The following is a 13312-nucleotide window of genomic DNA, read 5'->3' as shown; positions in this document are numbered from 1 at the left end:
GAATTTTACTATCTAACGGGACCACTGATCCATAAAATGAAAGCAATAAACAATGTACTGCAGTCACACAAGCAATCATTCAGTAGCTGAACTGGGTTCCACACAGTCACGTAAACAAAACAAAAAGAGCCGCAAAAACAAAAACGCAAAATAAATAGCAAAAACAGACAGACTTCAGCATAACACTAAAAATGAAGCTGCTGAATTGCAACTCATTACCAAACTTAAAACCATGGAGAGACCTGGTCTGAACAGAGACATTGGATTCTTATCTCATTATACATGACTAAGACATTTTTCACCTTCTCACCCCTTGCCTTTTCCTGTAAGACCTATTGCAGTCGTTAAGAGTCGTCAACAGGCTCATCTCAGCTATCTGCCAATCTCCCATTCCCACCACCCTTTTGAGTAATACCCCTCCCCACCTTCTCACTATATAGAAGGATCTGGCAACTTCTGTTTCAGTGTATCTGAAGAAGTGTGCATGCACACGAAAGCTCATACCAAGAACTAACTTAGTTGGTCTTTAAGGTGCTACTGGAAGGAATTTTTTTATTTTGACTAAAAATGAAAGTGTGGCACTTAAAACTGAAGTGTGGTACTCAAATAGGAAGTGTAACACTCAAATCGGAAATGTAACACTCAAAACGGAGCGCATTTGGCTTCTGAAAAAAGTTCACAAACTAGAACACTTTCTTGCGGGTTTGCAGTGTTTGGGTTCCAAGTTGTTTGCGCACCAAGGCTTTTGAGAACCAAGCTACCACTGTATATGGGTTTATGCATGCAGAGAAAAAGGACAAGAAAGGGTTAAGTTAGGTGTGCTGGTTAATTTTGGGCATGTTTGTCCTGCACCTGCAACAGATTCAGCATGTGAGAGTGAGTCAGCAAGCATGAGAGAGTGACTCAGCACAACCAAAAGGATAAATATGCTCTGGTTTGAGCCTAGTCTGTGTTGAAACACTGCAAGGAGACTGTATGCCGCTGGGAAGGCTGTATACTACAGCTGTATGCACCGTATTTTTCGCTCTATAAGACGCACCAGACCACAAGACGCACCTAGTTTTTGGAGGAGGAAAACAAGAAGAAAAATATTCTGAATCTCAGAAGCCAGAACAGCAAGAGGGATCGCTGCGCAGTGAAAGCAGCAAATCCCTCTTGCTGTTCTGGTTTCTGTGATAGCTGTGCAGCCTGCATTCGCTCCATAAGACGCACACACATTTCCCCTTACTTTTTAGGAGGGAAAAAGTGAGTCTTATAGAGCAAAAAATACGGTAACTGCAAAGCTGTGGAAAGGCATTGTACTGTCAGTAAAGGAACCAACCCTACCTAAAACTGTCCGGTGTTTTCCTGTTCTTTTGGCACACTCCGCTGATGTGTGGGATGAGCACTCTGCACATGCCCCAACAGAGCCAGGCCTACATTTGGTGTCCCAAAATGGATCTTCTCAATTATGGATCTTCTCAATTTTGCACGCCCCCCCCAACTTGACACCCTGTGCCGCGGGACGGCCTGCACCACCCCAGTGGTGAAGCTGCATGCTCTGGCACCGCGAGCAGAGAGCAGCTGGGGGTGTGGCTGGAGTGTGTCCCAGGGGCATGGGGCACGTCCCGGGGACGTGACACGTCGCCCATGGGGGCGTGACTCCCGGAGCGGTGGGGGTGCGTGTCCAGGGGGGCAGCTGCGATGGTACCCCCCTCCCCAATGATACCAGGGGCGGGGCGCTCCCCCCTGCCCGCTCCTCCGCCAGCACACCACCCTAAATCCAGCGCTGCAAATGGCAAGGAAAGTTCGGCTGCCAGGGAGTAATTCAGCACACTTTAGAGGTCCCAGGCCCTAAGGAAGTCAGATTAGCCTCAACCAGAGCCAGGGCCTTTTCAACACTGGCTCCAGCCTGGTGGAACGCTCTGTCTCATGAGACCAGGGCCCTGCGGGATCTGATTTCTTTCCGCAGGGCCTGTAAGACAGAGTTGTTCCGGCCAGACCTTGGCTTAGAACCAGCCTGATCCCCTTCCCCTCTTTCCTTTTTCCTTTCTCCTTCTGTGATGGAACCCCTGTCTGGGGACTTCCCTGGCTTTTTTCTGGCTCATGTAGGACCAGTCTGGCCTTGGTGCAGATTTGACGTTTTCTCCCCCCAAACAGTTTTTGATCTGGGCTTCCACTGAAACGAGGCTGCATTTTAAGTAGTATTTTAATCTTGTTTTTAAGTTGAATTTTAATCAATTGTTTTTATACCTGATGTTAGCTGCCCTGAGCCCAGTCTTGGCCAGGGAGGGCGGAGTATAAATATAAATGGAATGGAATGGAATGGAAGGGAAGGGAAGGGAAGGGAAGGGAAGGGAAGGGAACGGAACAAGGGTAGATGGAAGGGCTTGCTGTTGCCAGCCCCTCAAAGTGCGGAAGGGTGGTTAGATTGCTGGACTGGGACCTGGGAGCCCAGGGTTCAAATCCTGACTCAGCCAGGAAGCCCATTGGGTGACTTTGGGCCAGCCCACTGTCTCTCTGCCTAACCTACCACACCAGGTCACTGTGAGGATATACTGGGGAGGGAATCCAGGGTTCACTACCTTGAGCTCCTTGGAGGAAGTGGGGGGGGGAATACGAATGTGATAAAAACAAAATTAAAAATAAACTTGCACCGAATGTAAATGCAAACTGCACACTCCTAAAAGCTGCCTGAAGCATGAGTTAGAAGACCGGCATATTTTAGGTCTGTACGGCAGAGTTTGTGCATCTGTCTTCATGGGCATGTTAATTTTCTAGGTGCTGCTGAGTTTTTCGACTGTAGCCCATTTGCAGGTTGCTGGCTTGAGGTGCTGGAACGTCACGTGCAATTGGAGCCGTGCAGCGAATCAGCGGCAGCTCGGAGCTCTCTGGGATCCTCTTGGAATGAAAGGTTGTCCTGCGTCAATATATATTAGCAGCGTTCTCCGTTGACAGTTTTGCAAGGCTCTCTTGAGCGGAAAGGAGTTGTTTACCATCAAGCAAAGCGGGCGTTGCTGGCTTGGAGATCATCTACATTTCAAAACACTGTCAAATCCTGACAAGGAGCAGATTGTGAAAGAGAGAGAGGACTGACGTTGCCATCTCATGAAATGTTGGGGTCTTCTTTGATTGTGTTCCCCTTCCATGTTGTCGAGGTGAGAGGAGGAGGCATTCCAGAGATGCTCTGCTCAGGATGACCTCCCGTCTATGGTATCAGAACAGCACCCCTCTTTGTTGTTGTTTAGTCGTTTAGTCATGTCTGACTCTTCATGACCCCATGGACCAGAGCACGCCAGGCACTTCTGTCTTCCACTGCCCCCCTCAATTTGGTCAAACTCATGCTGGTAGCTTCGTGAACACTATCCAACCATCTCGTCCTCTGTCATCCCCTTCTCCTTGTGCCCTCCATCTTTCCCAACATCAGGGTCTTTTCCAAGGAGTCTTCTCTTCTCATGAGGTGGCCAAAGTACTGGAGCCTCAGCTTCACAATCTGTCCTTCCAGTGAGCACCCAGGGCTGATTTCCTTAAGAATGGAGAGATTTGATCTTCTTGCAGTCCATGGGACTCTCAAGAGTCTCCTCCAGCACCATAATTCAAGAGCATCAATTCTTCAGCGATCAGCCTTTTTTATGGTCCAGCTTTCACTTCCATGCATCACTACTGGGAAAACCATAGCTTTAACTATACGGACCTTTGTTGGCAAGGTGATGTCTCTACTTTTTAAGATGCTGTCTAGGTTTGTCATTGCTTTTCTCCCAAGAAGCAGGCGTCTTTTAATTTCGTGGCTGCTGTCACCATCTGAAGTGATCATGGAGCCCAAGAAAGTAAAATCTCTCACTGCCTCCATTTCTTCCCCTTCTATTTGCCAGAAGGTGATGGGACCAGTTGCCATGTTCTTTGTTTTTGATGTTGAGATTCAGACATCTAGGAATGGGCAATTTCGGTTTCTCTCATTTTGCCAGTTTAGTTCTACATCAGTTTGCAACTGGGGAGTCCTCATGAAAATTCTCCAGCCTTTTTGTGCTACTTTCTGCTCCTACGTATACACATTTTTTACGTGCAATTTTGCCTAATATACACATTTTTGCAAAACAGTTCCCCCTAATACAATACATTTCTGTATGTTATTTTCATGAATATATGCACACTTAACCCTACTGTGTGCATTTTTCTACACATTACTTGCCTGGAGAACTGCATTGAAAAATTCAGAGCAGTGTGAATTTCAATGGATGTTCATGTTTTAGTTCACATATTACTTTGGGAAGTGCAAATTAAATGCATTCACATTTCAATGTGAACTGAATCAAATGCCTCGACCATCCATACATTCTTTTAAAAAGGGCGGTGCTGACAATTGCAACATGTCATTGTTGCATCTGTAGTGCGGCCTAGGACCCACGTACCTACAGGCCCGCCTCTCCTGGTCTGCCCCGTGGAGGACCTTAAGGTCCACAAATGACAAAATTTTGGAGGCCCCAAGTCGCAAGGTGGTTAGATTGGTCTCAACTAGGGCCGGGGCCTTTTCAGTACTGGCCCCAACTTGGTGGAACACTCTGTCACAAGAGACTAGGGCCCTGCGGGACTTGACATCTTTCCGCAGGGCCTGCAAGACAGAGCTATTCCGTCTGGCCTTTGGTTTGGACTCAGTCTGACCCTTATGTTTCCCTCCCCTTATAGTTTTGATCTATGGGCTACTTTTAAAATGAGGCTGCATTTTAAATTGCATTTTAACCTGTATTTTAAATTAGTCCTGCCCCCATTATGTTTTTACTTTAATCTTACTGGTGTTAGCCGCCCTGAGCCCAGCTCTGGCCGGGGAGGGTGGGGTCTAAATACTTTTTATTATTTATTTATTTATTTATTTATTTATTTATTTATTTATTTGTTTGTTGTGCATCAGAGGTGGAACTATGTCCAGTTCTGGGCAGCACAATTCAAGGAGGATATTGACAAGCTGGAACATGTGCAGAGGATGGTGACCAAGATGATAAAATGAAACCAAGCCTTATGAGGAATGGTTGAGGGAACTGGGTGTGTTTAGCCTGGAAAAGAGGGGACTAAGAGGACTCTCCTTCCTTCAAGGGTTTTAAGCAAACATTGGATGACCATCTGTCATGGATGCTTTAGCTGAGGTTCCTGTATTGCAGGGGGTTGGACTAGATGACCCTTAGGGTCCCTTCCAACTCTATGATCCTGTAGTGGACTATCTGCACATCATTCCCTTTTATTAGTTGCTCTGTGGTGCTTCCCCAGGGTTACCACATTATTGCCATCTAGAGGGGTAACAAACATGGTACTCAAAAAAGCTTCCCTACGGAACATGTGTGGCATTTAAAATTAAAGGAATTTTCCTGGATGCAACAACAACAGCCAGGGTTCTGGTAGCAAAGAACTAGAAAAAGTGAAAAGATCCCCACATAAATAGAATGGCAGGCCAAAATGATAGGATATATACAGCTGGCAATGATGTCAGGGAGAGTTAGAGGATATTTGATGCAGAAGGTACATAAAGAATGGATAATATTTAAAGATTCTTTGAAAAATTATTGCAACAACGACAATCTCCTGGCAGACCTCAGATGATTCTTGTAAAGCTAAGGTGACAAACAACAAAGTAAAATAAAAAAATTCCTTCCAGTAGCACCATAGAGACCAGGTGCTACTGGAAGGAATTTTATTTTATTTTGTTTCGACTACGGTAGACCAACATGGCTACCTACCTGTAACTAAAACAACAAAGTACTTTTGATAAGAATTGGGTAAGCAAAAATAATAATTAGGTGCTGTGTGTAAAATAACAAAATGAGAAATAGTATACTGAGAATAATCGGAAGTTAACTTCATTTATTTTAATCTCTTCTTTTTCTTCTTTTTTACTTTTCTGTAAAATAGGTATGTGTAAGATTTGTGACTGATGATGTAAATAATGTCTTGCTGTGTGTTGTTATGTATTGGTATGTGACTTTATGTTGATTGTTGAATAAAATGTTTCTTAAAAAAATTAAAGGAATTCAGCAGGAAGCTATGGGGCATGCACCAATTTGAAAGGAAGCAGTATGTCCACCTAAAATATTTGCAGATGCAAACAGCATTAAAAGTGGAATCACATTTAATCACCTCAGTGAGCACAAATCTTCACAAATGCAATTTAAAGGACATCTGGAGTGGTTTTCGATCCATGGGACAAGGCATGGACAGGCTTCTCTTGTGGCAGGACATAGACTAGGTGGCCTTCCATCCCTGAACAAATGAAAACTACAGGTGAATGGACATTCCTCCCCCTAATTCTTCTTCCTTAGCAGAGGGCTAGAGTTTGGGTGCCCTGGGGAAAAAAACCCATTATCTGGAAGTACGAGGGCATTCAGTATTCCTCAAAGCACCTTGTGAGTACACATTGCAAGAAAACAGGCAGGGGAAAGAGTTTGGCTCTCACCCTGTCAATTTGCAATTTGCCAGACAGGCAGAAGCTCTCCCCTGTCTATCAAATGCATCGATTTAAATAATTACATGTCACGTTTAAAGCAGCAACAGAAAAAAACATGACTTGGTTTTAAGAAATTGCTTGTGTGCGTTGAATAATGATCAAAGTTGGGGATTCTTAAACCAAGTTTATCTATTTTAGGGATGAGCGCAACTCCACGCATACACACATACAGAGGTCAAACTTGGAGATCTGTCCCCAAAGCAATTTGTGATGGGGCCAATGTTTAAGTAGGGGTTGAAAACCCTAATTAAACATATAGTTGGGAGTGCAGTGGGGATTTCCTGACTGAGACCAGCAGGGTTCAGTCCTGCTCTGCAAGAGATGCAGTATTGAGTGTGCTGCCAGGAGCAGCTCCAGCCTACTCACAGAAGCACCCGTTTGCTTTGGCCAGTTCCGTGACTCAGGATGAAACCCCCTCCATGCCACTCTTGAAAAGGGGAGCTTGGCATGTGTCAAGTGTCAAGTGTCGGGACAATGTCTTAGCACATGCCTAGTCACAAAACACAGAGGTTGGATTCAGCTACTGATTTGCACAATTTGTAACCTGATCGATGTTTGGCAACTGTAATGAGCTTTGGAATAAAGCCTTTGGAAATAATCGTGCTGGGAGTCCAAGCATTGGGTCCACGAGTGGGAGCCAGGGCAAAAAGCTCCAGGTTGGAAGCGAGGGTTGGATTAGGAAACAGGAAGCATGGCTTCCTGTTCTGGGTAATACCCAGAATTCTTTGGTGCATATGGAAGGAACCCCGTTCTATCATTAATATGGCAATGTGACCGTGTGTCTTGCTTCAGAAAAGGACAGTCCTCTTTTCAGAGGAGTTCTCTGTTTCAAGGACTGTCATGTCCAAGTCTACTTTAAGGATGAAGGGACTCTAGAATAACAGATTCTATGATTCTATGCTTCTTGGGAGAAAAGCAATGACAAACCTAGACAGCATCTTAAAAAGCAGAGACATCACCTTGCCAACAAAGACCCATATAGTCTGACCAAACTGCGGGAGGCAGTGGAAGACAGGAGTGCCTGACGTGCTCTGGTCCATGGGGTCACGAAGAGTCGGACACGACTAAATGACTAAACAACAACAACAACAACAACAACAACAACATGGTTTTCCCAGTAGTGATGTATGGAAGTAAGAGCTGGACCATAAAGAAGGCTGATCGCTGAAGAATTGATGCTTTTGAATTATGGTGCTGGAGGAGACTCTTGAGAGTCCCATGGACTGCAAAAAGATCAAACCTATCCATTCTTAAGGAAATCAGCCCTGAGTGCTCACTGGAAGGACAGATCCTGAAGCTGGGGCTCCAATACTTTGGCCACCTCATGAGAAGAGAAGACTCCCTAGAAAAGACCCTGATGTTGGGAAAGGCTGAGGGCACAAGGAGAAGGGGACGACAGAGGACGAGATGGTTGGACAGTGTTCTCGAAGCTACCAGCATGAGTTTGACCAAACTGCGGGAGGCAGTGGAAGACAGGAGTGCCTGGCGTGCTCTGATCCATGGGGTCACGAAGAGTCGGACACGACTAAATGACTAAAGAACAACAACATGATTCTATGATTCTACCTTGTTTCTGAAGCTCCAGACACCAGCCAATTATTGGATCTTTAGAAGCCCCTGCAGAAGGGGCTGCACAAACAGCACTTTGAGACAGGCTTCTGAAGACCCCCTTGCCTGAAGACAAGGTCCCTCAATACGCCACCAGGTGATTGACAGGTGGGTGACTCTGCCCACCTATCACATTTGGCTCCTGGGGGGGGGGTTGGGGGGGGAAGTTGCTCCTTTCTTGGCTCAGAGGTTTCCATATGCTGATTTAGACTCTGCTGGATCATGCCCTAACCAGGGAAGGTCTTGTCTCTGGTACCTTAGGCCGAGAAATAACATTGTCCTTCTTAAAAAAAGAAAGAAAGAACATGCAAATGAAGGAGTAGCTGTCTTAATTCTCAGCGACCGCCCGTGTTAATTTTCTCAGGCTGTAGCAAGTTGTCGCCCGTTTGCTGTCGCTATGCCTGCGACACTCTCCTTGCGGCAGCAAAGTACAGATATTACAGTATTGTGTGCCCCTTCAGCACTTGGTTGGTGGATAAAAGGCTCCTTTTCATTCTTCCCCCTTGGCGCTGACAGAAGGCCTCTATTGCCCCTCTTTCATCACAAACAAAGGTTCTCACACTGCCGCTGCCCCCTCCCCGAGCGCAGGAATCTTTTGTACGCGCAGAGACAGTGGCGAAGGAGCCTTCTGGTCCGTGCCGTCCTGGCGGAGGGGGATTAATAAAGAACAAACTCTCCCTTCTGCAGCAGGCCTGATGAAGGAGCGGAGCCATAATGCCTTTCTATCACACCAATTACAGCATCCATTGTTTTAATGGCAGTGCTGTTGGGAAACGGGGAGAGGCCTCCGTCCCAAAGAGGTAGCCCTGCGCATCGGAATAAGCTATATATTATATCGGTGTCAGATTAGCTGGAAGAACTTCGGAATGCTGGGGGCCAGGGGAGTGAGGCTTTTGCTATTTTCCCTCTCCCCCAAACTGTCTGCCTGCAGGGTTTTTTGTTTGCTTTGCCAGATTATGCAAATTTGGGCAGCCCTATAAAACAAAACAAAAAACCCCAGCTCTTCCTTCTCTCTTTCATAGCTGAAGTTCCACCAGGGCTTGCAAGATGCAGGACAATGCTATGCATTCATTCATGTGAGTCTCGCTCTGGAGATCAAATAGGCAGTAGTAATGTGGGTTATGCAGGTACAGTAGTACCTCTGGATGCGAACGGGATCCGTTCCAGAGCCCCATTCGCATTCTGAAGCAAACGCAACCCGCATCTGTGCTTCTGCGCGTGTGCGGGTCGCGATTCGCCGTTTTTGCGCATGCGCATGACGTCATTTTGAGCATCTGCGCATGCGCGAGCATTCCATTACTTCCAGGTCGCCACGGAGCGCAATCCGAAAACGCTCAACCCGAAGCAACTTTAACCCGAGGTATGACTGTACTCTGATTTTTTAAAAAAGTGTTGCCTCAACATACCAACCAAATACCCACCTCAGGTCAGCCCTGCCTCCAGGAAAATTGAGTCCTCAGTTGGTAGATGCTGAGAGGCAATGTCGACAGACCCCCAAGCCTTCGCTCTGCTTTGGGTGCAAAAGGTCCCAGGTTCTGTAACCAGCATCTGCAGGTAGGGCTGGGAATATCCCCTGCCTGAAACTCTTGCTGCCAGTCAGTGTGGACAATACTCAGCTACATAGGCCACTGGCCTGTCTCAATATAAGGCAACTTCCTATATGTCCCTAAGCCTGCTGTTTGGAGGAGAGAGCTGTGTCTGCTACAAGACTTCCCATGTCCATGTGAAACGGGCCTTAGGAGACTTGGGGGACATTATCTACCCTATTGCCAGTGTTGAATGGAGATTGACCTGCTAATCCAGACATCTTCTCTCTGTGGAATGGGGACAGGGCGCCATCTTGGTTTTTTACCTCAGGCAACAAAATGGTGCTGGCTAGCCTTGACCTTACTTTTCAGTACCAGTGGTATTTTTCACCCCCATTGGTATTTATAAAAGGGGGGGGACCCTTCCAATAGGTTTAAGGGGCTAATCCTATTTTGTTTATATGTTTATTACATTTATATACCACCTTTATCTTCCAAGGAGTTCAAGGTGGTGTACATGGTTCTACCATTTCATCCTCACGACTCTTTGAGGTAGGTTGGGCTAAGAGATGGTGGCTGACTCCAAGGTCAACCAGTGAGCTTCATGTCGGAATGCGGATTTGAACTCTGGTCTCCCAGGTCCTAGTTCAGGGATCAGCAAACTTTTTCAGCAGGGGGGCGGTCCACTGTCCCTCAGACCTTGTGGGGGGGCGGACTATATTTTGAAGGGGGGGAAATGAACGAATTTCTGTGCCCCACAAATAACCCAGAGGTGCATTTTAAATAAAAGGACTCATTCTACTCATGTAAAAACATGCTGATTCCCAGACCGTCCGCAGGCCGGATTGAGAAGGCGATTGGGCCGGATCCGGCCCCCAGGCATTAGTTTGCCTACCCACGTACTAGTTCAACACTCTAACCATTGTGCCACACAGCGACCCTAGGAGGTAGGTTAGGCAACAAGATAGTGACTCTGGCCCGAGGTCACCCACCGATGTGTGATGGTCAAGTTACCCAGGCAGTGCATGAACACTCTGTTTGTGGTTTGCATTTTTAAAAACACATGGAAAGCAGCCTAAGCGGCTGCAATCAAAGCTGAATCTAAACAGGTCAAAGAAGCAATTCAGCTAAACACATTGCAAACTCATACAGGGAAATCCAGTAGGGAAAGATGGGGACTCCACAGCGCCATCTGGTGTCACAGTGTTATATTGCACATGCAACACATAGAAAACATTTTTTTCTTTAGCTGAGTCCCAGGTGCAGGCTACCCCTTCCTTCTCCTGCTATTGGTCTTCTCAAAATCACCCCTCAAGCTGGTTTCCTATCCACAGCTGGAAAGTTCTCTTGGGAAAGGAAAAAGCTTGAGCAGGGCAATTTTTTAGGGGCCCAAGATGGGAAGGGAGGGTAAGGGTTAAGCAAGCCTTGGTCCCCACCATTCCTTTCCTCAAATTGGCAGCCCCTTGTGACTGCTTTTCAATTTTTTTTTTTAAAAAAAGCAGAAAATTGTTACTACAAGTCCCATGCAATGATTTTTGCCTTCAATGGACATTTAAAAACAGCCATTTCTGCTCCCAGCCTAGCATTGCTCTCTACATTGTAGTGGTCCTTGTAGGTTGCTCAACAAAACTATTTGCATTATGGTGAACTGAAAACACCTGCAGGTTTTCCTCTTTCTTTTCAAATGTCAAATATGGTGACATCTGGAATTTTTCAATATCTGCATGATGCTCCTTCATTAGTGTTTTGACATTTAAGTCGAAGCGGAGAAATGTTGACAATCCCTCAGCTTGACTGGCGATGTAGTGCTAATATTTTGAGCGAGGAGATTCTGTGCTAGGAAATATTTTGTGTTTCTTTCAAAATCAGCAAGTGGTTTTTTGTGTGTTTTTTTAAAAGCACAAACCTGATAATTCTTCACAACTGGATTGTTTGAGATACAAAAGGCAATGGCTTTCTTATATCACAGAATGCCTTATCTCTTTAAGATCAGTCATTCAGAACTATTTAATTTTATATAATTACTTATTACTAGATTTATATGACCGCCTATCAACACATGTTCCCTGAGCAGATTACATTGTGAGCAATGCAATGCAAAATACAGTACAATACATGGGCGGAGCACATTGGCTGAGCGAGGACACAGAACGAAAGAGAGGGCGCCATTTCGTGAAACGAAGGCGTACTTATCCTCTCGCAGAAACTTTACCACAGATAGACAACTCGACCTTACGCAGGGATTTGTTGGTAGAAATAAAAGCCCAGCCCACAACTTTAGCAACAAGGTCACTTATACTGGAACGTGCTATACATTAGGGTTGCCATTAGTTCTAGAAGTAAATTTCAGGACATGAAAGTTGTTGAGCTATTTTCACCATTTAAATCCCAGACATGCCCAGGAAATCTTAGACCCGTGGCAACCCTACTGTATGTGACATTTGTTGACAGTACAGTATTTGGCAAGTTATAGAGTGGCTTCCCCCATGTGGCGAACCAGCAAATTGCAGGTGACAGTTTCTCAAGAAAATACCTCTAACTCTGCCTAAGGTCGGTGGTTCGAATCCCCATGACGGGGTGAGCTCCCGTTGCTCGGTCCCTGCTCCTGCCAACCTAGCACTTAGAAAGCGCATCAAAGTGCAAGTAGATAAATAGGTACCACTCCGGCGGGAAGTTAAACGGTGTTTCCGTGCGCTGCTCTGGTTCGCCAGAAGTGGCTTAGTCATGCTGGCCACATGACCCGGAAGCTGTACGCCGGCTCCCTCGGCCAATAAAGCGAGATGCCGCAACCCCAGAGTCGGCCACGACTGGACTTAATGGTCAGGGGTCCCTTTACCTTTACCTTTTTACCCAGGGTGGCTATTGGACCCTCCTGCACTGGTGCACAAAGGGGGGCGGGGGAGTGCACTGCCCCGGGCACCGTTTGGGAAAAGGCTGCCACCGCGGCCGCCCCCCAGGATGCACGCCGCACACTGCGCCTTCCCGGGATGCGTGCCGCAAGCCGTGCAACCCCGGACGTGTGCCATGCCCCCGGGACGCTTGCCACGCCCCCGTGGGCAACGTGCCATGCCCCCGGGACACGTGCCAGTCAGGCCCCCACCTGTTCTCCGCTTTGCAGGCTGCAGCATGTTGCTCCACCACTGCCCTTCCTGTTCTGCTTCAGCCTTTCCTGAGCAACCAGGTCTTCCTGAACTTCAGCATGTCTCTGTTGGGATACTGCCAGGGAGACATTAGCCATCATGGCCCCCAAGCCGCCTCCGGACGGTCCATCGATCTCCCGTAGATACAGTATCAGTCAATTCGCGACACGAAGCCTCGGAAATAGCTTTCCACATTCCGGAGCTCATGCACGCTCTATCAGCAGAGTTCGTACAGCGAAAGATGCACTCAGGAGAGCATATTTACAAGTTTATTCAGCGTTGGTCAGAACAAAGAAAAAAACATGACTGCCTGCTTTGACGTCTCAGGCACAGAGAGAAAACGAAAGCATAAACATCCTGTGAACAGGAAATACACAGGCTGTGACACAACAACCTGCTCCCTTTTTAAGGTGGAACGGAAATATCCTAACAGTCTCTACATCCTTGGTCTTGGATTCTGGCCCGCTTCCTCCTCGATCCTGCCTCCTGGTATAGGGGCCGACTCCTAGGGGCCGAGGCAATTCCAGTCCCCCAAAACGTTTTTATGATGGGGCCAGGCACCCTCAATA

The sequence above is a fragment of the Podarcis vaucheri genome (assembly GCF_965113315.1).
Source record: "Podarcis vaucheri genome assembly, chromosome: 1".
NCBI lineage: Eukaryota > Metazoa > Chordata > Lepidosauria > Squamata > Lacertidae > Podarcis > Podarcis vaucheri.
The sequence above is the reverse complement of the archived record's forward strand: the minus strand, read 5'-3'. Positions refer to the sequence as shown.